General features: G+C 49.3%; 2 long non-coding RNA genes across 8 annotated transcripts in view; one reads left to right on the top strand and one right to left on the bottom strand.

Annotated features, from left to right (window-relative positions):
• LOC135177961 (uncharacterized) overlaps window positions 1–26,325 on the top strand; it is a 191,922-nt gene that overhangs the window by 27,462 nt on the left and 138,135 nt on the right. For 4 of the 5 annotated variants that reach the window (XR_010303277.1, XR_010303276.1, XR_010303275.1 and 1 more), the window contains exon 2: window positions 15,991–16,234. This is a non-coding gene — a long non-coding RNA (uncharacterized LOC135177961). The remainder of the gene's footprint in view (window positions 1–15,990; window positions 16,235–26,325) is intronic. The other variant, XR_010303278.1, reaches the window with a different exon arrangement.
• On the bottom strand, window positions 19,354–26,094 carry LOC135177963 (uncharacterized). Of its 3 annotated transcripts, none has more exons than XR_010303281.1 (3): window positions 25,948–26,094; window positions 25,696–25,834; window positions 19,354–20,217 (listed from the first exon to the last, which is right to left on the bottom strand). It is a non-coding gene; the product is annotated as an uncharacterized LOC135177963 (long non-coding RNA). The 3 variants fall into 3 exon arrangements; XR_010303283.1 differs by having other exon boundaries at window positions 25,696–25,829; XR_010303282.1 differs by lacking the exon at window positions 19,354–20,217 and adding an exon at window positions 23,818–23,942.

The raw sequence follows: 26,325 nt of genomic DNA, 5'->3' as shown, positions 1-26,325 counted from the left end.
AGGGCTGGGTGCTAGGTTGGGCTGGATGAGCTTGGAGCTCTCTTCCAGCCTGGTTGATTCTATGATTTACTATGTCACATGTAGTCATGGACTCCAAAGTTCAAAAGGTTTTTCATGGAGAGAGTTGTCAGGCATTGGGAATAAGCCACCCAGAGCAGTAATTGAGTCACCAACTCTGGATGTGTTTAAGAATCGTTTGGATGTGGGGTTTAGGGATATGGTTTAAGGTGAACCTTGTAAGGTAGGATTGAGGTTGGACTTCATGATCCTGAGGGGCTTTTCCAGCCTGGATGTTTCTGCAGTTCTGTGAAAGCAGCTTCTTAAATCACAGTGTGGAATAAAGTTTGATTCACAAGTCAGGCTGTAAAATCTTTGATGGTAGATGAAATGCATGAATATCATGATCTGGCACCTTCAGATTGCCTTCCTTAGAGCATGCTCGTTAGGCACATGCTTCTTCTGTGCCCAGGTGGCCAAGAGAGCCAATGGCATCCTGGCCTGCATCAGGAACAGTGTGGCCAGTAGGACAAGGGAGGTTATTCTTCCCCTGTACTCAGCACTGGTCAGGCCACACCTTGAGTGCTGTGTCCAGTTCTGGGCCCCTCAATTCAAGAAAGATGTTGAGGTGCTGGAACATGTCCAGAGAAGGGCAACAAAGCTGGTGAGGGGCCTGGAGCACAAATCCTATGAGGAGAGGCTGAGGGAGCTGGGCCTGTTTAGCCTGGAGAAGGGGTGGCTCAGGGGTGATCTTATTACTGTCTACAACTACCTGAAGGGGCATTGTAGCCAGGTGGGGGGTGGCCTCTTCTCCCAGGCAACCAGCAATAGAACAAGGGGACACAGTCTCAAGTTGTGCCAGGGTAGGTTTAGGCTGGATATTAGGAAGAAGTTCTTCCCAGAGAGAGTGATTGGCATTGGAATGGGCTGCCCAGGGAGGTGGTGGAGTCACCGTCCCTGGAGGTGTTCAAGAAAAGCCTGGATGAGGCACTTAGTGCCATGGTCTGGTTGATTGGTTAGGGCTGGGTGCTAGGTTGGACTGGATGATCTTGGAGGTCTCTTCCAACCTGGTTGATTCTATGATTCTTGCTGGTAATACAGAGGTGTATGCAGGCACAAGTCAGGATATTCCTGTGCAGACAAACAAAACCCTGCTTTGTGGGCTTTGGAGCTGATCTCAGGTGTATTAACTTTTTGGTTTAGATGTGACTTGATGCCCAGAAGCTCTAAGGGAGGATCCTTTTGGAACACAGATAGTTTGTATAAGTTTTGAGATTTCCTTCTAAAGAGCCTTTAAATTAAACTTAACCATGCTGGGAGAAGAACAATGCGGAGAGCTGTAGTTGCTGGCTCTCATCTTCTTCCTTTTTGATTTGCCATCCCAGCAGTGTGTCGTGGCTCTTTTGTGTTCAGTATTGTCTTTCACCTCTGTCTAGTTTCAAAACGTGTGTTATTCTGCATGCTAAGCACCCTTCTCACATAAAAGAGGAGCAGAAATGCTGCCTGCTGTTAGAACTCAAGGGAAAAAAAAACTCCCAAAACTTCAAGCTTCAGGTTCTGGAGAAATTTTTAGAGTGAAAAAAAATCTTTAAGCTTCCTAAAATATTCACAGGAGTAGAATTTAGGATTTAGGCTGTAAAGTGATTGTGAGGAGGAAATAAAAGCACTGTGAAAGGCACCTGCTTGTTCTAACAGTGTTTGACATTCCTGGAAAGACAATTGGGCTTTGTGCTGAGAGTGCTGAAGTTTTAATACCAGTTTAAATAAAATGATTCTGTACATAAAATGGCATGGAAGGCATCAGGGGCCCTGGCTTTTGGTACTGACCATCTCTGACAGTGAATGGCATGTGATACCTTTGTCAGGGAACCAAAACACTGGAGAGTGGACATCCAGGTGATACACCTTGAGTGCTGGGTCCAGTTCGGAGCCCCTCAATTCAGGAGAGATGTTGAGGTGCTGGAAGGTGTCCAGAGAAGGGCAGCAAGGCTGGGGAGGGTCTTGGAGCAGAGTCCTGTGAGGAGAGGCTGAGGGAGCTGGGGGTGTGCAGACTGCAGAAGAGGAGGCTCAGGGCAGAGCTCATTGCTGTCTACAGCTACCTGAAGGGAGGCTGTAGCCAGGTGGGGTTGGGCTCTGCTGCCAGGCAAGCAGTGACAGAAGAAGGGGACACAGTGTGAAGTTGTGTTGGGGGAGGTCTAGTCTGGATGTTAGGAGGAAGTTGTTGTCAGAGAGAGTGATTGGCATTGGAATGGGCTGCCCAGGGAGGTGGTGGAGTCACCATCCCTGAGGGTGTTGAAGCAAAGCCTGGATGAGGCACTTAGTGCCATGGTCTGGTTGATTGGGCAGGGCTGGGTGCTGGGTTGGACTGGGTGAGCTTGGAGCTCTCTTCCAACCTGCTTGATTCTGTGTTTCTGTCGCACACTCTGTCCTCCAAAGTTGCTGCATCTCATATCCTGTGCACCAACCCTTTGCTGTTGATTCAGATATTCATTTTGTGTTCCACTGGGGCAGGATCAAGGTTAGTGTCTGTAAATTATGCATAATGACTGAAAAAAGCCCCAACTCTGCTTTATTAGTCATTGTGCAAATGATGTCTGATGGCTCTGCTGAGGACAGTTCTGTTCCAGGATAAGGAAACGAGCATGTGTTGAGAGCCTGCTGAATGAAGATCTTTAAAATAGTAAATTGCTAGGTGAGATGTTCTGGAGCCCCAGAAAATGGGCTAAAGGCTGCCTACGATACAAAGATGTTTCTGTATTGCTTTCTTTCCCAAAATGATCTACATGCAATTCCGATGGTCTCAGTGTTTTTAATTGATGCTTTTGTTTTGTTTCGAGGCTTTACGTTAGGCAAACACAACTTGTGGCACTGAAAACATCACACTGCAGTGTGGAGTAATGGAAACAAGGAAAGCCAAACAGCAGTAGTAATAAAGCTCACATTATTGATTGATAGAAACTCATAAAAGTAACTCCTCAGATACACTTCTGTGCTGATTTATGCAAGCCCCTTTTTGAAGCAATGTCTGAAGTATCGTTGAGGATGTGACTGTAGGGTTTGAAACAAGTCTGGTACAGGGTCAGCTTCCTCCTTCAGAAGTGCATGTGTTGTGTGAGTTGTGTGTGTTTTCCGGGCTGGTGCCTGCCTGTGCGCAGCCAGCCTCTTGGCTGCTCTGCCTGTCCTTGCTCGTCTCTGTCTTCTTTTCCTCCCTCCTCCTTTTCCCTTGCCAGTTACATCCCACTTATTCCAGACTCTTCTCAGAAGGTGGCTGTGCGAGCCAAGATCCCTCCTGCTGGTGCACACCGTGGACTAATGTTGATGAGCTGAGCTGTCTCCTGTGCTTATCGTTTCAGGCTGGTGTAGAAAACTCAGAAGAGACTTGTTACCATTGTCTCGGGGGGAATTAGGATGATTTAGATGGGGTAACACGACAGTTTAGTTTTGTTTGTCAGCAAACTGACATTCAGAGCAGAAAAATGCAGGTTACTCTTTAGAAGTTTGTGATGAGCAGTTAAAGGGGAGAGGGAAAACAGGACAGCTAGCTTTGATGAGAACGTGTGCTCAGCTTTCTGAGCTTTGAGGAATGTTTGACTCTCTCAAGCCACGAGGTTGCCTGGTTTCACTGTGACCTCCATCAGTGCTATGTAGCAGATTCATCAGGTGAAACAAACTACTAACAAAAAACCCTACTGTAGAACCAGACCAAACTCCACTGCTTCCCTCTCTTAACAGAAACAGAGTATGGGCATGTGCTGTTCTGCTTGTTGGTTTACCTTTGGTGACATGCACTGATATCTGTGCTCAGTCTGTGCTTTTGGGGCTGTGCAGGCTGGAGCAGAGGAGGCTCCCAGGTGACCTTCTTGTGGCCTTCCAGGATCTGAAGGGCGCTACAAAAAAGCTGGGGAGGGACTTTTTAGGCTGTCAGGGAGTGACAGGAGTGGGAGCAAAGCTGGAGGTGGGGAGCTTGAGACTGGCTGTGAGGAGGAAGTTGTTCTCCATGAGGGTGGTGAGAGGCTGGACTGGGGTTGCCCAGGGAGGTGGTTGAGGCCCCATGGCTGGCAGTGTTTAAGGCCAGGCTGGCTGAGGCTGTGTGCAGCCTGCTCTAGGGTAGGGTGTCCCTGGGCATGGCAGGGGGGGTTGGAACTGTCTGATCCTTGTGGTCGCTTCCAACCCTGACTTATTCCATGAAGGTAAAATGGATGTGTTGTGGTTTATTACAAGAGCTCACAGCTGAGATTTCAGGTTTTGTAACCAATAGCTTGCCAGTATTAACTCTATAGCACTGTGCATTGCAGTACCTGCCTATCAGATATGCTCTTCTGTTGCCTTTACCTCATTTGGAGATGCTCTTAGCTTTACCTTATGATAAAAGTTGAGCTCCACAACTCAAAATGTTTTGGAAGTGCTTGAAAAGGCTGGTCAAGCACATAAGATCATGAAGAGACAGTTCTTCAGTTCCAAGCACATAAGATCATGAAGAGACAGTTCTTCAGTTCCAAGCCACAGTTCAGCAGTTTGTTGCATTAATCCTAAACACTTCTGAACAAAACGTTTTCAAGATCCAGTGGGTGTATGGTGTACAGGAAGAGCAATGACTTTTTCTTCAGAAGATACTCTTTTGGGGGAAAGTCTGTACTGAGCATCTCAAAATCTGTTCTGGGGAGCTCTTCTCCAAGAGAAAAAAAATCAAGAAGTCGAAATTGCTTTCGAATTCTTTGGGTTTCTTTTTGGAAAAGAAAGCAATTCTCACATTTTCTAGCATGACAACACAAAGCAGTTCATAGTGTGGGGGTTTTTTCACTTGTTTTCGAAGGACCAGGTTTTCTTTCAGCACTTTACTCCCTGTAGGACTGGAACGTGGAAAGCATCTGTGATCACAGTTGTTAAAAGCAAGGAACAAAGGTGACAGAGTGGCTGGAGAGCGGCCAGGCAGAGAGAGACCTCGAGGTACTGGTTGACAGCAGCTGAGCATGAGGCAGCAGTGGGCCCAGATGGCCAAGAAGGCCACTGGCATCCTGGCCTGTATCAGGAATAGTGTGACCAGCAGAACCAGAGAGGTCATTCTGCCCCTGTACTCAGTACTGGTAGGGCCACAGCTTGAGTATTGTGTCCAGTTCTGGGCCCCTCAATTTAAAAATGATGTTCAGGTGCTTGAACATGCCCAGATGAAGGGCAACAAGGCTGGTGAGGAGGCTGGAGCACAGCCCTGTGAGAAGAGTCTGAGGGCGCTGGGGGTGTGCAGCCTGCAGAAGTGGAGGCACAGGGGTGGCCTCACTGCTGTCTGCAACTGCCTGAAGGCAGGCTGTAGCCAGGTGGAGTTGGTCTCTTGTGCCAGGCAAGCGGCAACAGAAGGAGGGGACAGTCTCAAGTTGTACCAGAGGAGGTCAAGGCTGGATGTTGTTAGGAAGTTGTTGGCAGAGAGAGTGATTGGCATTGGAATGGGCTGCCCAGGGAGGTGGTGGAGTCACTGTGCCTGGAGGTGTTGAAGCAAAGCCTGGCTGAGGCACTTAGTGCCATGGTCTAGTTGCTTGGCCAGGGCTGGGTGCTAGGTTGGACAGGATGAGCTTGGAGCTCTCTTCCAACCTGCTTGATTCTATATTTCAAGTTGCTGTGTGATAGGCAACTTATTCTGCCTCTGTGGTCAGATACAGTGATATGTGTCTCTGCAGCAGTGTAGCTGTGCATCCCTCTGGGCAAAGCAGTGAGAAGTTAAACGAGTACAAGATAGGAAAGGCAGATTGTGGTGAGCTCAGCACATGCAATACCTATTTAGTCAGGACATAAATATTCAAGAAGTGGCAGAAATGATCTATATGGATGACAGGGGAAATACAGAAGGAAATCAAGGCCTGGAGAAATGCAGCCAAGACACACACACATTTCTTTTTAAATGTATTGCAAAGAAAAGCCCTCTGAGAACTACCATCTCCTTTCCAAGACATCCCCTAGGATAAATCAGAAATGCTGGCTCTGAAAGAGAAGGTACAGGAGGCAAAAGGGAGAAAAAAAAGGTGAGGAAATGATCAAGAAAGCTGAAATTGGAAATGAAAGGAAAATTACATGGGACATGAATATGAATAATAAATGGTGATAGAAATGTAAAGTCTAAGGAGCAAGAGATGGATGAGAGGGAGTGCAGGCCCCGTGGGGGTGTGTTGAAAGGAAACTCATGACACAAGAGGTAGATATTTCTATGGAACAGAATGTCTTGAGATCAGTGTTCACTGGGCAGATTGGCAGGGAGGATTGGAGGAGTGAGTCAGAATCATGATTTTAAGTGGCTTGCTAAGTAATTGGGAAGATAACTTCTTCCACTCTGCTTTAAACTTCCACATAGTAGCGAGTGACGAAAGCAGAGGGAGTTGTGAAACTTACTGACAGCTTTTGGCTTTATCTTGATTCATTAAAACTCCAGCTCTGGCAAACTCTGTGTGCTGAGAGGATCTAGAAGCCATATATATATGATATAATGGCAGAGTGCAATTACAGATATTGTCTCTTGGATTCAAATGAGCAGTTTAAGAGAACATTGTGTTTTGGTGGCTTTTTGTTTGTTTGGGTGGATTTTTTGTGTTGCTGTTGGTTTTTTGGTTGGTTTTTTTTTTCCCCTTGATAGTTTTAATATAGGTTTTGTTTTTAAGACAACATTGGGCTGGAAGAATGCAGGATCTCTAGAACAAGCCTTAGATCACAACAGTCAGCACTTCCAAAGTGTCTTCTATAATCACAGTAGCCCAGAATTAAACATGTTTTCCTCTTGATCCTCTGGGGTGAATAAGAACTTGCTGTATCTTGTGCAAGTATCAACTAGATCTCAAAATGTCAAACAGCAACAGAAAACAAATGATGTAGAGTTTAGAGGGGTTTAAAGTATGATTCAAGCCTATATAGTCTTGGGCCCCTGGAGCTGAAACTAGACTCAAATCCCTTCCCTGGAGGGCGGGGATGCCATCCAGAGGGACCTTGACAGGCTGGAGAGGTGGGCACAAGCCAACCTCATGAGGGTCAACAACACCAAGTGCAAGATCCTGCAGCTGGGTTGAGGCAATGCCAAGAACAAATCCAGGCTGGGCAGTGAGTGGCTGGAGAGCAGCCCTGAGGAGAGAGACTTAGGGGTGCTGCTGGAGGAGAAGCTCAACAGGAGCCAGCAGTGTGCACTTGCAGCCCAGAAAGCCAAGCAGAGCCTGGGCTGGAGCAGCAGAAGTGTGGCCAGCAGGGCCAGGGAGGGGATTCTGCCCCTCTGCTGTGCTCCGCTGAGACCCCCACCTGGAGTACTGCATGCAGTTCTGGAGCCCCCATTACAAGAGGGCTGTGGAGATGCTGAAGAGTGTCCAGAGCAGGGCCATGAGGATGCTCAGAGGGCTGCAGCAGCTCTGCTGTGAGCACAGACTGAAAGAGTTGAGGCTGTGCAGGCTGGAGCAGAGGAGGCTCCCAGGTGACCTTCTTGTGGCCTTCCAGGATCTGAAGGGGGCTACAAAAAAGCTGGGGAGGGACTTTTGAGGCTGTCAGGGAGTGCCAGGACTAGGGGGAATGGAGCAAAGCTGGAGGTGGGGAGCTTGAGACTGGCTGTGAGGAGGAAGTTGTTGAGCATGAGAGTGGTGAGAGGCTGGACTGGGGTTGCCCAGGGAGGTGGTTGAGGCCCCATGGCTGGAGATGTTTAAGGCCAGGCTGGCTGAGGCTGTGTGCAGGCTGCTCTAGGGTAGGGTGTCCCTGGGCATGGCAGGGGGGTTGGAACTGGCTGCTCCTTGTGTTCCCTTCCAACCCTGACTGGCTCTATGATTCTATGAAATACTGAAATTGGTTATTTCAGTACTGAAAGTTGGCTGAATTTCAGATTTATGTTCCACAAGTACAAGATCTAGAAATGGATTATTGGAATAACTTACTGGTTATTCAGTTTTAAAGTAAATGTAGCCTTCATATAAGTGCCTTAATATAGATGCAGAAGTCAAAACCCAGTCAGACTGTAAGGAGTGAGCTGGTCCAGATACATCTAGTGCCAGATTGTGGAGCTCTGAAATAGCTGCTGGTGGTGAGCTTTGCACTTTATTAGAGTTTTCTTTTCAGTTGCTAATGGTTTCTAAAGTTGATTAGAGCACAGATGGTTTATTTTTTGAAGGATTTTGAAAGATAAAAAAATCTTCCTGTGTCCTACACAGAAACCCCCAATATGTCTGAACACAGAATTGTCTCTGATGGGAAGCTGGCCTAGTAGATGTGATTTGGGTGTCTGTTGATGGATTACTTAATGTGTTCTAGTGCAGGTGGAACAGTATCCCAGTATTATTAGGATTGGAAGAGACCTCATAGATCATCAAGTCCAACCCTTTAGCACAGAGCTCAAGGCCAGACCATGGCACCAAGCACCACGTCCAATCCTGCCTTGAACAGCTCCAGGGACGGCGACTCCACCACCTCCCCGGGCAGCCCATTCCAGTGTCCAATGACTCTCTCAGGGAAGAACTTTCTCCTCACCTCCAGCCTAAATCTCCCCTGGCACAGCTTGAGGCTGTGTCCTCTTGTTCTGGTGCTGGCCACCTTAGAGAAGAGAGCAACCTCCTCCTGGCCACAACCACCCCTCAGGTAGTTGTAGACAGCTTGGACTGTTCTCCATGACGTGTATGTGTATGCTGGAAGTGAAGACTGTGCTAGTTTGAGCCTGGCTAGAGTGTTTGGGTGAGAGCAATTAGATGCTAGGCTGTGAAAAGGAAACAGTGGGGATGGCTGCTGCACTCCTAGGCTTGCTGAGATGGGTAAGAACATCAGCATAGATAAGAGAGTCTCTCTCTGGCTTCTGGGCTGCATACGCTTCTCTAAGCTGCAGTCCTGGCGTCCTGTGTACCCCCAAATCCTCTCCCTCCTGGGTTTGGATGGGAGAGGAGAGGTGTGGCAAACCTGCTCCCCCCTGCCCTGCGGGCGCGCAGGGGGCACAGGGCGCTGCCGGCAGGAGGGTGCCCGTGTGGTGCCCGCTGGGGCCGGGCTGGCACTGGCTGTGTGCTTCCCGCCCAGGCAGCGCTGCCTCGGCCCTTCGTCTGGGGAAGGGATCCCCAGTGGGGGGCCGCCCGCCTTAGAGTGCCCCCCGCCTGGGGAGCTGCTGCAGAGAGTGCCCTGGCGCTGCGCAGGACGAGCTCCTGAGGGGCAGCAGCCTCCTGCTTTGGACGGCTCCCGCCTTAAGCGCTGCTCTGTGCAGCTTGGCAGCCCCTGGCGAGCCTGGGAGCCTGTGGCGAGAGAGCAGGGCCAGGCGCCTGGGCCGCCCTTTCTCTCGGCCAGCCTGGCTCGCTGGGAGTGAGCTTTCTGCTCGGCCTGGTTGGTGCTGGGGAGTGCTCAGCCTGCTCCCGCTCCTGGCTGCTGAAATGGTCCCATTCACCTGGGGTGTCCTTGTAAGCTCTTCTCACACTGCCTCTGCCAGTTAGAGCTGAGTCAGTTTCTGTGTACAGCTCTGGGGGCAGCTTTTGGGGAACATAAAAGAGTTCTGTTCTTATATCTGTTCCTGACTCGGCCACATCCATTCCTGCCTCCACCACACCTGCCTGTCTGATCCTTCTAGAATCATAGAATCAGCCAGGTTGGAAGAGACCTCCAAGCTCAGCCAGTCCAACCTAGCACCCAGCCCTATGCAGCCAACCAGACCATGGCACTAAGTGCCTCATCCAGCCTTTTCTTGAAGACCCCCAGGGACGGTGCCTCCACCACCTCCCTGGGCAGCCCATTCCAATGCCAATCACTCTCTCTGTGAAGAACTTCTTCCTAACATCCAGCCTAGACCTACCCTGGCACAACTTGAGACTGTGTCCCCTTGTTCTATTGCTGGTTGTCTGGGAGAAGAGGCCACCCCCCACCTGGCTACAATGCTTCCTAACCCTCCAAACTCACCCTGAATGTAAGGCAAAGTTAGGGATGAGGTAAAGGGGTGGGAAGAAGGTGGCAGGGTGGCTGGGAGCCCCTGCTGGGGACTGTGGTTTCTGGGAGGGCTGTTGTGCTTATGGATTACTTTTTAACTTGCCTATGCCTGTCTGTAGCTGTAAATACTGTAAATACCTGCTTGTATCTCGTGCTAAGCTGTGAACAGAAAGCTTCATTCTAATTTCCAGGCTCGGCAGAGTCTGGTCTGGGTGATGTTCTTAAGTGTGTGGGGGGGGCAGGTAACATCACAAAGGGAAAAGTAGTTTTTAAGAAATTGGTCCTTTTCCTTGCAAAGTAGTGATTATTCACTACTCTGAGGTTGCACAGCTCAAGTTTTCCTTCCTGCTCAGTTCTTGGTTTTCTGAAGGAATTCTGACTCCCCTCCTGACTTTCATGACCTGTGTTAACTTTGACATTGCAGTGGACTTCTGCAGAGTATGGCTTAATCACAGCATCACAGGTTCTCTTAGGTTGGCAAAGCCCTTCAAGCTCATTGAGTCCAATCATCAGTTGCATACTGACAGGTCCCTGACCAAACCAAACCCCTCAGCACAACATCTCAGCACTGTGAATCCCTATGGCTGGAAAGAACCACCAGCATCAGCCAGTCCAACCTTCATCACTAGACCAGAGCATCAAGCACCACAGCCACTCTCCTTTTAAACACCTCCAGGGATGGTGACTCCACCACCTCCCTGGGCAGCCTGTGCCAGTGCCTGACCACCTGCTCAGGAAAGAACTTCCTCCCAACAGCCAACCTAAACCTGTCCTGATGCAACTTGAGGCCATTTCCTCTTGTCCTGTCCTTAGTAATTTGGGAGAAGAGACCAGCTCCAGCCTCCCTACAACCTCCTTTAAGGTAGTTGTAGAGGGCAGTAAGGTCCCCTCTCAGCCTCCTCTTCTCCAGACTAAACACCCCCAGCACCCTCAGCTGCTCCTCACAGGCCATGTTTGCCAGACCTCCACTTACTTCTCACAGATACCTTTTTAATCCCTAAAAGGTTAACCCCCTCATGTGAGATCACTGCTGATTTGCCATAAAACCTTGAAAACCTCCAGTTCCTGGGAGAGATGTTGGCCAAGCAGGCAATTCAGCTGCCAACTTTGTGATTGTAATGGTGACCCACTGAGAAAAACAGATCGATTATCTGCCAATTCAAGATACAGAAGTTTTCTCTAAGCTCAGAGCTTAAAGAAAAAGTGACCTTTTTATTTTTACTTGCTTTGTAGACCTCATAGAATCACAGAATCAATCAACCACTTTGGAAGAGACCTCCAAGCTCATCCAGTCCAACCTGTCACCCAGCCTTTTCCATCAACCAGACCATGGCACTAAGTGCCTTATCCAGTCTCTTCTTGAACACCTCCAGGGACATTGACTCGGACACAGTCTCAAGTTGTGCCAGGGTAGGTATAGGCTGGATATTAGGAAGAAGTTCTTCCCAGAGAGAGTGATTGGCATTGGAGTGGGCTGCCCAGGGAGGTGGTGGAGGCACTGTCCCTGGGGGTCTTCAAGAAAAGACTGGATGAGGCACTTAGTGCCATGGTCTAGTTGATTGGCTAGGGCTGGGTGCTAGGTTGGACTGGATGATCTTGGAGGTCTCTTCCAACCTGGTTAATTCTATGATTCTATGAGCAGCCCATTCCAATGCCAATCACTCTCTCTGTGAAGAACTTTTTGTGTCTGTATAGGTAGAGATTCCCCTGGTCTCAATCAGTTGTCAGTTGAATGTGCATCCACTGTGATGTAATGCTTATAGCAAGCAGAGGACTAAAGGATAATTGAGAAAATGGGATAAGGTAACCTTTAAATTAGGAAAGATTCAAGCCACTAATTAAAACGAAGTTAAGAAAATCTGTACAGATAGAGTCTGGTCAAGAAGTCAGTGTGGGTTAATGAAAGGAGGGCACGCTTCACATATCCAATTAACTTCTCTGAGAAGGAGAGATGGTCAATGAGACTTGACAGGGCTAAACGAGAAGGTAAGAGGAAGTTCTTCACAGAGAGTGATTGGCATTGGAATGGGCTGCCCGGGGAGGTGCTGGAGTCGCTGTCTTTGGAGGTGTTGAAGCAAAGCCTGGATAAGGCAGTTAGTGCCATGGCCTGGTTGATTGGGCAGGGCTGGGTGCTAGGTTGGGCTGGCTGAGCTTGGAGGTCTCTTCCAACCTGGTGGATTCTATGATTCTGTGATAGAATGTGTTATGACTTCAGGAGGGCTTTGTGACATGGTACCACCCAAAAGCCAATTATATTTCATTAGCCAGTCTGGGACAGATGCTGGAATTAGCCACTGGATACAAAAGAGCTTGGGGGTTTGGACTGTAGTGAGTAGCAAACTGCTATTTGCTGGTTAGTGATGAATTAATAACTGCAGGATTTTTGTCCAGACTTAGTCAGTGTCTTGTACAAGAGAGAGAACTATAAAGCAGAGCAGGCAATGGAGCATTAATGCTTGTAGTAAACAATAATTGATTTGCCATTGGAATGGGCTGCCCAGGGAGATGGTGGAGTCACCGACCCTGGGGGTGTTCAAGAAGAGACTGGATGAGGCACTTAGTGCCATGGTCTGGTTGACTGGCTAGAGCTGGGTGCTAGGTTGGACTGGATGATCTTGGAGGTCTCTTCCAACCTGATTGATTCTATGATTCTATGAATCTTAGCCTAGACAGTTTTAATCAGTTGAGCTAAAGTGCCCTGGCTAAATTAGAGCCTAATTGAGAAGTGACTTCTGTTGCTCAGACACTGGATTACAAACCAATGCAAATTGTGTTTTAAAGAAGAGGAAAAGGTGAAGAAAAAGGAGAGAGAACCCAAAGGCATTTTCTGTAAATGAACTCCAGCTACAAGTCACACTGGATCTGAAAGTTGTGTTAAAAGAAGATAAATCCTAGCTGGAATATTAGAGGTGGTGTCCTGCTTTCAGATGGTGTGCAGCCCCCACACGCATAGGTCTTAATGATTCTGTGCTGTAACCAGTGGTGGATTTTAAAGGGTGCAGAGCATTTGAAATCCATGCACCAGGAGGCTCTGTCGGACTGAAGGAGTGTGCTGGTGCGAGGCTAACTGAGAGAAAGTGAATGCTTAGCTGTGAGAAGAAAGAAGAAAAACAGCAGTAGCCTGTACCCCTCAGTTTTTCTGCTGAGCAGTGCAATGAGTCAGAATATAGATAGGACACTGCTCACACGCTGCCCAGTTAGCTCTTGTTTCTGCCTGGGCCTTCTTTCTGGCGGTCTGGTCTCTGTGGTCACCTCTGCTTTAGCTCTAATCCAGCCTAACTTCTTTTCCCTCTAACCTCCTTGTTGTCTTTTTGATGTCTCACAGGATCATAGGGTATTAGGGGTTGGAAGGGACCCAAGGAGGTCATTGAGTCCGACCCCCCTGCCAGAGCAGGACCACACAGTCCAGCTCAGGGCACACAGGAGCACATCCAGACAGGCCTCGGGAGTCTCCAGAGGAGACTCCACAACCTCTCTGGGCAGCCTGTGTCAGTGCTGTGGAACCCTTACAGTCAAGAAGTTCCCCCTTGTGTTGAGGCAGAACCTCCTGTGCTGCAATTTACACCCATTGCTCCTTGTCCTATCCCAGGGAGCAGTGAGCAGAGCCTGTCCCTCCCCTCCTGGCAGCCTTCAGGTACTTATAAACATTTATCCAATCCCCTCTCAGTCTTCTCTTCTCCAGACTAAGCAGCCCCAGGTCCCTCAGCCTCTTCTCATCAGCCATGCCCTCCAGTCCCCTCAGCATCCTCCTGGTCCTCCAATGGACCCTCTCCAGCAGATCCCTGTCCCTCTTCAACTGGGGAGCCCAAAACTGAGCTCAGTATCCAGTGTCAGAAAAGGAGTCAGTACTGTACCTCTGAAAATCTAACCCTGTCATGTCTCCTCTTCCTTTGGCTATATATATGCAAAACCTGTTGATTGATTTCAGTGAGAGTTATGCATAAGTAATGAAGGGCAAAACTTGCCACTAAACCTATAGAAGTGAGGCAGACCTCAGGGGGGAAGAAGCAGAATATAAAACCTCAGATTTGTGTTCTTCTGTGAGTCTTTGATTGAAGAGCACCAATACATACAGTTAAAAAGTAATACAGAAACACAGCAGCCCTCCCAGAAACCTGAGTCTCCAGGAGCAGCTCCCAACCACCACCCTGCCACCTTCCTCCCACCCTTCTACCTTACCCCAGACTTTGCCTTATGTTCAAAGGTAAGTTTGGAGGGTCGGCCAGGGGGGTTAGGAAGCAGAAGGATTAGTCACACAGACAGCAGGTTAGAGAGAGAAGTTCAGCCCCAGAGCTAGAGAGCAACTCCTTTATCTCTGTGTTCTTGTTCTTAGCCATCTCAGCAAGCCTAGGAGTGCAGTTTCCTTTCTGCAGCCTAGCGTCTAATTTTCCTCACCAGAATGTCCCATCTAGGCTCAAACTGGCACAGCTCACTATTGTCTTAATTAACTTGTGTTCTGAAGGTTTGAGAAAAGGAAGGGTTCCTCTCAGGAAAAGCATCATGTGTTGCATTGGCTTGGGTGCAGAATCTCTGCATGTAGTCAAGTCCAGCAGGTTGTCTTGCAGTTACCAGCAGGCGTCTCACAGTGTCTGAATGCAAAGCTTGAATCTTTCAGAGGCTTCTGTTTCATTTGTTCCTTAAGTGATACTTTTCCTTGAGGTAATCAAGTAATTATTAGACTGGTTGCTCTCTCTTTTCCCTCGTTTCCTCCTGTGTTACTGAGTGCTGCTACAGTCTCATTCAGGGCCTTTGCTGGTGGTTGGTATGTCAGTGATTGCTGACACGTCTCAGGCTTGAACAGCTGCAGACAGTAGAGTCCTGATTTCCTACTGTGCCTTCTCACCTTGCGCTCACAACTAGTTCCCTAGCAAGACCTAAAACATGTCCCAAGACTCTTGTTCTTGAAAGCAAGAGTTTTGTGCCTCAAAACACTTGGGAGAACACAGTTTAATACCTGGGGTGAGATTGTTGGTGCAGTTCATCTGTTGTTTAAGAGTCTCAGAGGCAGATGCCTTTATTCGTAACCTCAGTCATGCCTAGAGGGCCCGAAAATATTACCCAAGAGCTTGATTAATAGGAAACAAGAATCAAATGGAGTTAGAACTGTTGTATCATTACTAATGTATACAAGCCCCCAGACCTATTGATTGTTAATCACAGAATCAGCCAGGATGGAAGAGACCTCCAAGATCATCCAGTCCAACCTAGCACTCAGCCCTGCCCAATCAACCAGACCATGGCACTAAGTGCCCCAGCCAGGCTTTGCTTCAACACCTCCAGGCACAGTGCCTCCACCACCTCCCTGGGCAGCCCATTCCAATGCCAATCACTCTCACTGCCAACAACTTCCTCCTAACATCCAGCCTAGACCTCCCCTGGCACAGCTTCAGACTGTGTCCCCTTCTTCTCTTGCTGCTTGCCTGGCAGAAGAGACTGACCCCCACCTGGCTACAGCCTCCCTTCAGGTAGTTGTAGACAGCAATAAGCTCTGCCCTTAGCCTCCTCTTCTGCAGGCTGCACCCCCCCAGCTCCCTCAGCCTCTCCTCACAGGGCTGTGCCCCAGGCCCCTCACCAGCTTTGTTGCCCTTCTCTGGACACCTTTCAGCCTGCTCTAGGGTAGGGTGTCCGTGCCCATGGCAGGGGGGTTGGAAATAGATGATCCTTGTGGTCCCTTCCAGCCCTAAACAATCCCATGAAGAAGTCAGTGGAGGAGTGTGTTGGCAAAGGTCAGAGCTTGTCAGCTGAATCTCACTAACACAGAAGAAATCTGCCTTAGGTTCCTTTATTTACACAACTGAATTGCAGCTTCAGCATCCAAAAAGCCTCCTGCAAATAATCCAGCCCTAATTCTTCCACATGGCACTCCCTCAGGTTGCTATCCTTGGCCTGATTATAGAGAGGAAGAATTCACATTTGCATTTGAAGAATGTCACTATACATTATTTTTTCCTCTATTTTCACCTGTTCTTTTCATAAGCATCCTTCTGTGCATTTGGTTATCAGCAAGAAAACCACTTAAAATGTGTTTCCTTTAATTGCCATGCATATCTAAGCCTGTACTTGTGTCCTCGTCTTCTTTTGTTTCCTTTCTAGAAGCAGCATCTGCTTACTGTACATCTGTTGCAAAACAAAAGATGACAGAGAGGTTTATCTATCACTTTGATTTATAGATAAAGACTTAAAGGAGAAGGTGGCAAACCAGACCGAGCCTGCAGAGCAAGCTGGCAGCTGAGCTGCACTGGATGGAAGAGTGGCTGTGAAGAGCCGAGGTGACCTGTGTGTGTCGCGGTGCTGGCAGCAGCGGCGTGGAGCTGCGTGGAGAAGCTGCTGCAATGAGGTGTGTGCAAGATGGGGACTTGAGGAGTGGGGGTTCTTTTTTGTTTTCCCCTCCACCTGAGGAGATACTTGCCAGGGATCTGGGAAGTGAAAATGTCTGTAGCAAATCATAGGAATTTGAGTCTTTTCATGTCTGCAGGATCCAAGCAGAAACATGACAAGGCACCACCTCCCCTCCCTGTCCTTAAGAAGAGTCTTTCTTTGGTGACTGTTGTTAGGAGAGGGAAGTTTGATGCCAGGCCCCGTTTGTTTATTCCCTGCTTCTGTTTCCCTGGTATGTGAAGCCACTGATCAAGGCAGGTGTCTCCACCTTTCCCCATCACACCTGAAGACAAGATGTCTTGTCTTACTGAGCAGTGAAGCAGGCTCACGTGGGTCAGAGTCTCACTACTCCTCTGTAGTGTATCTCACTACTACTACCTCTGAGCTGACAGGGTTAGAAAGGAGGTTAGTGAAAGCTGTCACAACGCAGCTCAGATTATTAAATGATGAGAAAATTCACATGCTATTCTCTTTGGGAATACAGTCACATAGAATCCCCCAGCTTGGAAGAGACCTCCAGGCTCATCCAGTCCAACCTAGCACCCAGCCCTGGCCAAGCAACTAGACCATGGCACTAAGTGCCTTGTCCAATCTTTTCTTGAATGCCTCCAGGGATGGTGACTCCATGACCTCCCTGAACCTCCATATCTACATTTGGATATCACAAAGCTAAAGGTAAAATACCACAAAAGAAATTATAAATACATACAGATTAAGATAAACACCATTTCACCTCATTTTCTAGTCATCACCAGGCTGGCAAAGCCTACTGCAGAAACACTTCCCAAACTGTGTGTCATGAGTTATTCTGTCTGAGGGCACCTGTAACATCATATGGCTCCTCAGTTCAAGAGAGATGTTGAGGTGCTGGAAGGTGTCCAGAGAAGGACAGCAAGGCTGTGGAGGAGCCTGGAGCACAGCCTTGTGAGGAGAGGCTGAGGGAGCTGGGGGTGTGCAGCCTGCAGAAGAGGAGGCTCAGGGCAGACCTCATTGCTCTCTACAGCTACCTGAAGGGAGGCTGTAGCCAGGTGGGGTTGGGCTCTGCTGCCAGGCAAGCAGCAACAGAACAAGGGGGGACAGTCTCAAGTTGTGCCAGGAGAGGTCTAGGCTGGATGTTGTTAGGAAGTTTTTGTCAGAGAGAGTGATTGGCATTGGAATGGGCTGCCCAGGGAGGTGGTGGAGTCGCTGTGCCTGGAGGTGTTGAAGCCAAGCCTGGATGAGGCACTTAGTGCCATGGTCTGGTTGATTGGGCAGGGCTGGGTGCTAGGTTGGGCTGGATGAGCTTGGAGGTCTCTTCCAGCCTGGCTGATTCTATGGCAGTAGCATCAGCAGTAGCATTTCCATTTTCCTGGTATGTTAGAAATCTGCTGACACATGAGCATGTAGGTAGGGTGACTGCACCAAACTAAGAGCAGATGCTCACTGCCTGATGAAAGCCACTCCAGTTCTTCACAGTCACTTAATTGTTGCATGTGCATTGTTGGTGCAACCTCAGATCCAAACCCCATACTGGTGCATGTTTTGAGAGCTAGCAAGCGGTCCATTTTCAGCAGAACTTCTGAAAGTGGTAGCAGACTACTGATTTTATGGGTGGGACTTTTTTGAGGAGGACACTGAGAGGAGATCTACTCAGTGTATAGAAATATCTGAGGGTTGGGAGTCAAAAAGGGACAGCCTCAGCTCACTTGCACCCTGTGACAGGACAGGGGCAATGGATGTAAATTACAACACAGGAGGTTCCACCTCAACACAAGGAGCAATTTCTTTACTATAAGGGTCGCAGAGCACTGGCACAGGCTGCCCAGAGAGGTTGTGGGGTCTTCTCTGCAGCCTTTCAAGGCCTGTCTGGATGTGTTCCTCTGTGATCTGTGCTAAATTGCATGGTCCTGCTCTGGCAGGGGAGTTGGACTCGATAATCTTCTTGGGTCCCTTCACACTCCCTCATATCCTGTGATCCTCTGATTGCCCAGACTGTCTGTGGATTTTGAAGTGAGCCAGAGAGCTATGTTAGACCCTGAAAGAAATCCTGTGAGGCTTTCCAGCCCTGTCTGGATGTGTTCCTGTACAACCTGTGCTAGATTCTATGACCCTACTCTGGAAGAGGGGTTGGACTCAAAGGTCTCCTTCCAGCTCCTAACATGCTGTGATTTTGCTGCACCTCTATTTAATAAGAACCATGTCCCCTTTGCAGATGCTAAAGCTAGAGGTAGATAAACTACAGGTAAGAAGTAGACAGCTGTAGAAGTAGTGTGAATCAGACTTGGAGTAAGAGCTTGCCTGCTCAGAAGCCCTTCTGCTGTGGTCATACTTGCAGAGCTGTCTCTCTCGTTTGTTTGTTGTACACTGACAGCAGTCTGGCTCGCTGAAGCCTGCCTCTGCAGTAGACTTCCACGTCTAAAGAAAGCAGCGAAGTGCCTTGTAGCCGTAGGGCAGAGACTCTGAGGCGTTTGCCTGACTTCATTGCCAGGAAATCCTGAAGGCATGTTCTGTTTGCCTAGCCATTTCTCAGCATGCTGAAGTCAGCCCTGCTTTTTCTGATGGCAGGGAGCTTTGCCCTGAAGAGCCCCCAGACTTTTCCTTTTTAACAACAGTTTTTGTTTGTGCTGCATGACCTATGGTATAGTCCAGGGGATATTCTGTGTCAGTCAGGAGGCACACTTGAGGAGCACGGGCTGTCTAAGCACTGGGATACCTCTGGTTTCCTACTCAGGTTGCTGCAGCACTCACTTATGATGTGAAGGACTGGCTAAAAGCCTTGGATAGCCCAGTCTTGAAGCAGAGATTTGAATCCAGCTCCCTCAGCTATAAGACCCCTGTGATGGTTTGGGTGTTACCCACCCCCCACACTTTAGAAATCACCCAGACTAGACTCAGCCGGCTCTGGGAATACAAATGAAGCTATTTATTTACAGTAGCACAATATACAAGCAGATAGTTACAGTATATACAGTTATAGACAGAAATATACAAGGTAAAAGGTAATACAGACACACAACTCCCCTCCCAGAAACCTGGAGGGGCTCTCAACCACCCCTGCACCTTCCCCCTGCCCCTCTCAACCTTACCCCAGTCCTAAAGAAGAATAGAGGTTCAGCCAAGAGGTTAAGAAGCAAAGGTGAGTGGAAGGTGAGGTTAGGGAGATGTTGCTCAGCCAGAAAGAAACAAAAATGGTGAGAGTGTTATCTAATGTTTTCCTTTTTTCTTCAGCAAGACTCAGAGGGGAGTAGGCATCACCATTGTTTTCCTTTCACAGCCTATGATCTAGTTCTTCTCACCAAAACATTCTACCCTGCTTCAAACTAGCACAACCTCCCCCCAAAAAAGACAAGGAATTTTCAGGAAGGCTTTTCTTAATTTCTTCTGGAGAAGCCCTTTAAGTGTGTGTGAAATCTAATGCAGGCAGATCTCCAACAACTGGGAGAATGGAGGGCAAAGGTAACCTAGATAATCATAGGTAGTTGAGGCCCTGGTGAGTGTACTCTTGCTGTATTCTGCCAAGATGCCTATGCAACAGATGGCACAGGTCCAGCGGCACTGTTAGCTTCCTCTGAAGGGCAGACAGCTCAGACCTGGACTTGCTCTCTGTTTCATCCTGTGTGTGGTGGCCATCCAGTTTCTGGAAGGCAATGCAGATGTCCTGGAGCTGCTTCCACTGTGGCTTGAGCGAAGTCCAGAGGTCTTAGTGGCTTGGGTCAGTGCCTGCAAGCCGTTTAGCTATGCACTCTGTTGTCTGTACTAGCTAGTAAGTCTGCAGATCTGAGACGACTGCAGTGGAGCTGGATCTGTCCTCTCTGCATCCCTGGCACCCAAAGAGAGAGTGCCAGGGAAAAGGTGAGTTGCCTGTGACAGAGAGGGAGGCAATGGCCACGTAGTGCTGCTGTTCAGAACACTCATTTGGAAGAAAGCAGGATGTCTCCCCTCACATGAGTCTGGAAGTATTTCCTATAAGGGTGGGTTGTAAGTCATTAATGCTTTTTTGGCTGCAAGGAATCACTTTTGATGCAAAGAGGTGAACTTTGCAAGGAGGCACATAGCTGGAATTTCTTGTGGAATGACAGGAAAAAACCTCAGTGAGGCATCATCCCTCTACTCAGCATTTCCTAAAGCAATTCTTGAATCCACATAGAATCCACATAGAATCAACCAGGTTGGAAGAGACCTCCAAGATCATCCAGCCCAACCTATCACCCAGCCCTAACCAATCAACCAGACCATGGCACTAAGTGCCTCATCCAGGCTTTTCTTGAAGACCCCCAGGGACGGTGCCTCCACCACCTCCCTGGGCAGCCCATTCCAATGCCAATCACTCTCTCTGTGAAGAACTTCTTCCTAACATCCAGCCTATACCTACCCTGGCACAACTTGAGACTGTGTCCCCTTGTTCTATTGCTGGTTGCCTGGGAGAAGAGGCCACCCCCCACCTGGCTACAATGCCCCTTCAGGTAGTTGTAGACAGTAATAAGATCACCCCTGAGCCTCCTCTTCTCCAGGCTAAACAGGCCCAGCTCCCTCAACCTCTCCTCATAGGATTTGTGCTCCAGGCCCCTCACCAGCTTTGTTGCCCTTCTCTGGACATGTTCCAGCACCTCAACATCCTTCTTGAATTGAGGGGCCCAGAACTGGATGAGGCACTTAGTGCCATGGTCTGGTTGCTTGGCCAGGGCTGGCTGCTAGGTTGGACTGGCTGAGCTTGGAGCTGTCTTCCAACCTGGCTGATTCTGTGATTCTGTGTGAAAAATCTAAGTTAGAAATTCCTAGCTCTGACTGTTCATTGATATTTTTGTTTAGGTTGGAGTGTGAAAGGTACAATTGCATTTCTTTGCCCTTGTGACCTAACTCAGTCTTACTGCACTTTACTGGCTTTGGCTACATATTGTGTAAGCATCCAGCAGGGCAGCTTACTGCTGATGACAAAGCCCCACCAGTGAAGACATAAGAGAGTACAGAAGCATGAGTTAGAAGGCTTCAGTCTGTTTCTCTGCTTGACACTGGATGAAGTCACTTGAAAGATAGAATCAGTCAGGTGCTAGGTTTTGCACTAAAGAGGAAAAAATAAAAGAGCAAAATGTTTTTGAGAGAGTAGAATTACTGACCCAGCCCCACTTCAGATTCCTTTGCTAGGAGTAGAAGACATGCATGATGGAGAGACAAACACAGACTTGGGAAAGTGAGGATGAAGACTGGTCAATTAACTGCAGTTTTTACATAGAGAGGAAGTTGCAAAATTAACCTGGCAAACAGCTGTGGGAATGAAGAAAATGTTTTTGTAGGCAAAGATGTGGAGACAACAGGGAGAGACATCTGTGAAAAAAACACTTCTCTGTATCAGCTTTCCTTCACTTCTGAAGAGCGGAGTTAGCATCCGAGCTCTGTATAGCTGAGGCCACTTTGTGTAGGGCTTTTTAGAGCCTTCAAGTTAAATTAGTAGTGGGACTGGTCTTGTTTAACATCTTTGTCGGTGACATGGACAGTGGCATTGAGTGCTCCCTCAACAAGTTTGCCAGTGACACCAAGCTGAGTGGTGTGGCTGACACGCTGGAGGGAAGGCATCCATCCACAGGGATCTTGACAGGCTGGAGAGGGGGGCACATGCCTGTCTCATGAGGTTCAACACGACCAAGTGCAAGGTCTTGCATCTAGGATGGGGCAATGCCAGGCAGTGATATAGGCTGGGCAGTGACTGGCTTGAGAGCAGCCCTGAAGAAAAGGACTTGGAGGGGCTGGTGGATGGAAAGCTCAATATGAACTGCCAGTGTATACCTGCAACTCAGAAAGCCAACCAAATCCTGGGCTGCATCAGGAGAAATGTTGCCAGCAGGGCCAGGGAGGTTATTCTCCCCCTCTATATTGCTCTTAGGAGACCCCACCTGGAGTACTGTTACCAGTTCTGGAGCCACTGCTACAGGAAAGATCTGGACATGCTGGAGAGTGTCCAGAGAATGGCCACAAGGATGGTCACAGGGCTGGAGCGCCTCTGCAATGAGAACAGGCTGAGGGAGTTGGGGATGTTCAGTCTGGAGAAGAGAAGGCTTTGAGGAGACCTTCTTGTGGCCTTCCAGTATCTGAAGGGGCCTACAAAAAAAATGGGGAGGGACTTCTTAGGATGTCAGGTAGGGATAGGACTGGGGGGAATGGAGCAAAACTATTAGAGGGTAGATAGAGATTGGATGTTGTGAGGAAGTTGTTCACCGTGAAGGTGGTGAGACACTGGAACAGGTTGCCCAGGAAGGTGGTGGAAGCTCCATCCCTGGAAGTTTTTAAGGCCAGGCTGGGTGTGTCTCTGTGCAGCCTAATCTAGTGGGAAGTGTCCCAGTCCATATCAAGGGGTTGGAGCTGCCTGCTTCTTCCAAGGCTGACAGTTCTGTCATCCTGTAATGGTAAATGACAGCCTTGGCTGTGCTGTAGTTGATAGGTAGTGCCAGGATGCTCTCCGTTGTGAGAGCAGACTCTGCCTGCACCATTGTGTGCTTATGTCTCAAAAGAGTTTAGCTCTTGGGGGCATTCATACTTGTAAGTTTCTCTCACCTGGAACTCTCTTAACAGGAAGACACTCAGCTGTGTTATGTGTGTAATGTTTGCTGCTGTTCAGCCTTTCTTGCTTGTCCTTCTGAGATGTGCTTTTCCTGTTTCCTTTGTTACATGCCTTGAAGCACTTTGGAACTTCTGGGCGCATCTCAAATGCAGGAACAGGAGTCTCCTGTTTCACCTCAGTAAAATGATATTTAATAGTTGGAAGTGAGAATGATATGAATATAGTATCTGTGGCATGGAAACCGTAAAACCTCAGTCTGAAACTGAAACGTGGTCATTAATGGGCTCTAATTGCAAAGATACAGGCTGGGGTCGGAGTGGCTGGAGAGCAGCCAGACAGAGAGGGATCTGGGGGTACTGATTGATACCCGCCTGAACATGAGCCAGCAGTGTGCCCAGGTGGCCAAGAGAGCCAGTGGCATCCTGGCCTGCATCAGGAATGGTGTGGCCAGCAGGAGCAGGGAGGTCATTCTGCCCCTGTACTCTGCACTGGTTAGACCACACCTTGAGTGCTGTGTTCAGTTCTGGGCTCCCCAGTTTAAAAGGGACGCTGAGATGCTTGAGTGTGTCCAGAGAAGGGTGACGAGGCTGGGGAGAGGCCTTGAGCACAAGCCCTATGAGGAGAGGCTGAGGGAGCTGGGATTGGTTAGCCTGGAGAAGAGGAGGCTCAGGGGTGACCTTATTGCTGTCTACAACTACCTGAGGGGTGGTTGTGGCCAGGAGGAGGTTGCTCTCTTCTCTCAGGTGGCCAGCACCAGAACAAGAGGACACAGCCTCAGGCTGCGCCGGGGGAGATTTAGGCTGGAGGTGAGGAGAAAGTTCTTCCCTGAGAGAGTCATTGGACACTGGAATGGGTTGCCCGAGGAGGTGGTGGAGTCGCCGTCTCTGGGGCACTTCAAGGCAAGGTTGGTGCCATGGTCTAGTCTTGAGCTCTGTGGTAAAGGGTTGGACTTGATGATCTGTGAGGTCTCTTCCAACCCTAATGATACTGTGATACTGTAAGTCCAAGATGTGAAGTAGAGGTGATACTCTTCTCCCATTCCACGTTCCCCTTCAACAGGCTATCAGTTTTCTGTTTCAGCTTGCCACAAAGGTCAAAAGGAGATGATGCAGTCCATGTGTGGGTTGTTCACTAGCTGGAACACACATGAATCTTCATTGTTTCCTTTCTTATGTAACAACATATCACAGAATGTCAGGGGCTGGAAGGGACCTCAAAAGCTCACCCAGTCCAACCCCCCTGCCAGGGCAGGATCGTCTAGAACAGATCACACAGGAATGCATCCAGGCAGGTTTTGAGTATCTCCAGAGGGGGAGACTCCACAATCCCCTGGGCAGCCTGTTCCAGTGTTCTGTCACCCTCACAGGGTTAAAAATCTTGAGACTGTCCCCCCTTGTTCTGTTGCTGCTTGCCTGGCAGAAGAGCCCAACCCCACCTGGCTACAGCCTCCCTTCAGGGAGCTGCAGACAGCAATGAGCTCTGCCCTGAGCCTCCTCTGCTGCAGGCTGCACACCCCCAGCTCCCTCAGCCTCTCCTCACAGGGCTGTGCTCCAGGCCCCCCACCAGCTTTGCTGCCCTTCAGTTCCTTCTGAAGAACAGGTGAAGTGCAAGAGAGTAACCACTTGGGTGATTTTGCTGCGGTGTTTCTGCCACAGCAAAGATTCCTTTTGAAACGATGAACGCCAAAATTGACTTTCCATCAGAAATGAGAAACTGAGTTCTGTTGGCATTTTTGGTAGTGGGAAGCCAATTTCCATTGCATAAAAGTGGGGGAAAAAAATAAGTCTTATAAAGAAGTTTAAATGTTGCCTCTTGTTCTCCTAATGAGCAGAATGAAAGAGCAGGGCAGGCCGTTACTGGGAACGTTTGGTTTATCAGTCTCTCGGCAAGAGGAGTGTTGCAGAAGAAAATTATTAAGCAGCTCAAATAACATGCTTGGATAATGATGTGTGAAGGAGGAAATAAACCTGGAAGCCCTAAGGGCAGAGTTTCTCTGAATTTCCACTGAAGACTCAGACTTAAGCTTTTTGTAGTTGATCTTATACTTGTTGTTCCTGCTGGGATTCGATTAGGAGGTGTTAATAATGCAATAACATAGGCTGCTTTTCCTGGCAGTTCCCATCCCGTGTTGTAGATCTAAGGAGTGGCAGTTGGTTTGCAGGGAAGTGGTGTTTGTTGACCTGTGACAGGGATGTGGGAGGAAGACTTTCAGTCTGAAGAAGCTGGTGAGAGGCCTGGAGCACAGCCCTGCGAGGAGAGGCTGAGGGAGCTGGGGGTGTGCAGCCTGCAGAAGAGGAGGCTCAGGGCAGAGCTCACTGCTGTCTGCAGCTCCCTGAAGGGAGGCTGTAGCCAGCTGGGGTTGGGCTCTTCTGCCCCGCAACCAGCAACAGAACAAGGGGACACAGTCTCAAGTTGTGGCAGGACAGGTCTAGGCTGGATGTTGTTAGGAAGCTGTTGGCAGAGAGAGTGATTGGTATTGGTATGGGCTGCCCAGGGAGGTGGTGGAGTCACCGTGCCTGGAGGTGTTGAAGCCAAGCCTGGCTGAGGCACTTAGTGCCGTGGTCCAGTTGATTGGCCAGGGCTGGGTGCTAGGTTGGACTGGATGAGCTGGGAGGTCTCTTCCAACCTGGCTGGTTCTATGATTCTATGAATCTAAGAAGAGAATCATAGAATCATTATATGAATCTAAGAAGAGAATCATAGGTTGGAAGGCACCTCAAAGCTCATCCAGTTCCAACCCCCTGCCATATCAGGCACCCCTTCCACTAGAACAGGTCTCTCAAGGCCCCATCCATCCTGGCCTTGAACACCTCCAAGGATGGAGCATCCACAACCTCTCAAGCACCTGGGTGAGCTCTGTCTAAATACCTCCCTCTGCTCTTACTCACCTGAGATGACTCTAAGTCAGGACACAGGGCCAGGTTCTCATGCCAATAATGAGTGGAACACTTTGATTACCCTCTGACAGGGGGTGGGCAGTAAGACGGTACAGCGGCTGGGGAGCAGCTTGCTCCGCAGTGATCTGTTCTAAGAAGCACAAAGCCATTGTTTTAGGTGTCAATTATTTGCACCCTTAGCGGTTTTTAAGGACAGGAGGGGGGTGTTTGGTTAAACTTCAGTGGGTCTGAGCCCTGCATCACCTGCAGTGTAAGGTGCTGTGGTAGCCCGGGGGGTCCCAGCTTCCCTCAGCAAAACCACAAGCTGCCATCCCAGCGGGTGGGGTTGGTCACCCCGGGATGTTGTCATGCTCTTACTCTGGTTCGCTTGCCAGCATCGCAGCTTCTGAGGCACTGCCTGCCTGGTGCTGCGTGCTCCCCTCGTGGCCAACCCCCCCCCCCGCGCTGCTCCCCTCGTGCCCCCCCCCCCCTCCCCCCCCCCCCCCCGGCTGCTCCCCTCGTGCCCTCCCCTCCCCCCCCCCCCCCCCGGCTGCTCCCCTCGTGCCCCCCCCGGCTGCTCCCCTCGTGCCCCCCCCCCCCCCCCCCCCGGCTGCTCCCCTCGTGCCCCCCCCCCCCCCCCCG

The sequence above is a fragment of the Pogoniulus pusillus genome, chromosome 9, assembly GCF_015220805.1.
Source record: "Pogoniulus pusillus isolate bPogPus1 chromosome 9, bPogPus1.pri, whole genome shotgun sequence".
In the NCBI taxonomy this organism is placed as follows: domain Eukaryota; kingdom Metazoa; phylum Chordata; class Aves; order Piciformes; family Lybiidae; genus Pogoniulus; species Pogoniulus pusillus.
This window is presented reverse-complemented; position numbering and strand designations above follow the sequence as displayed.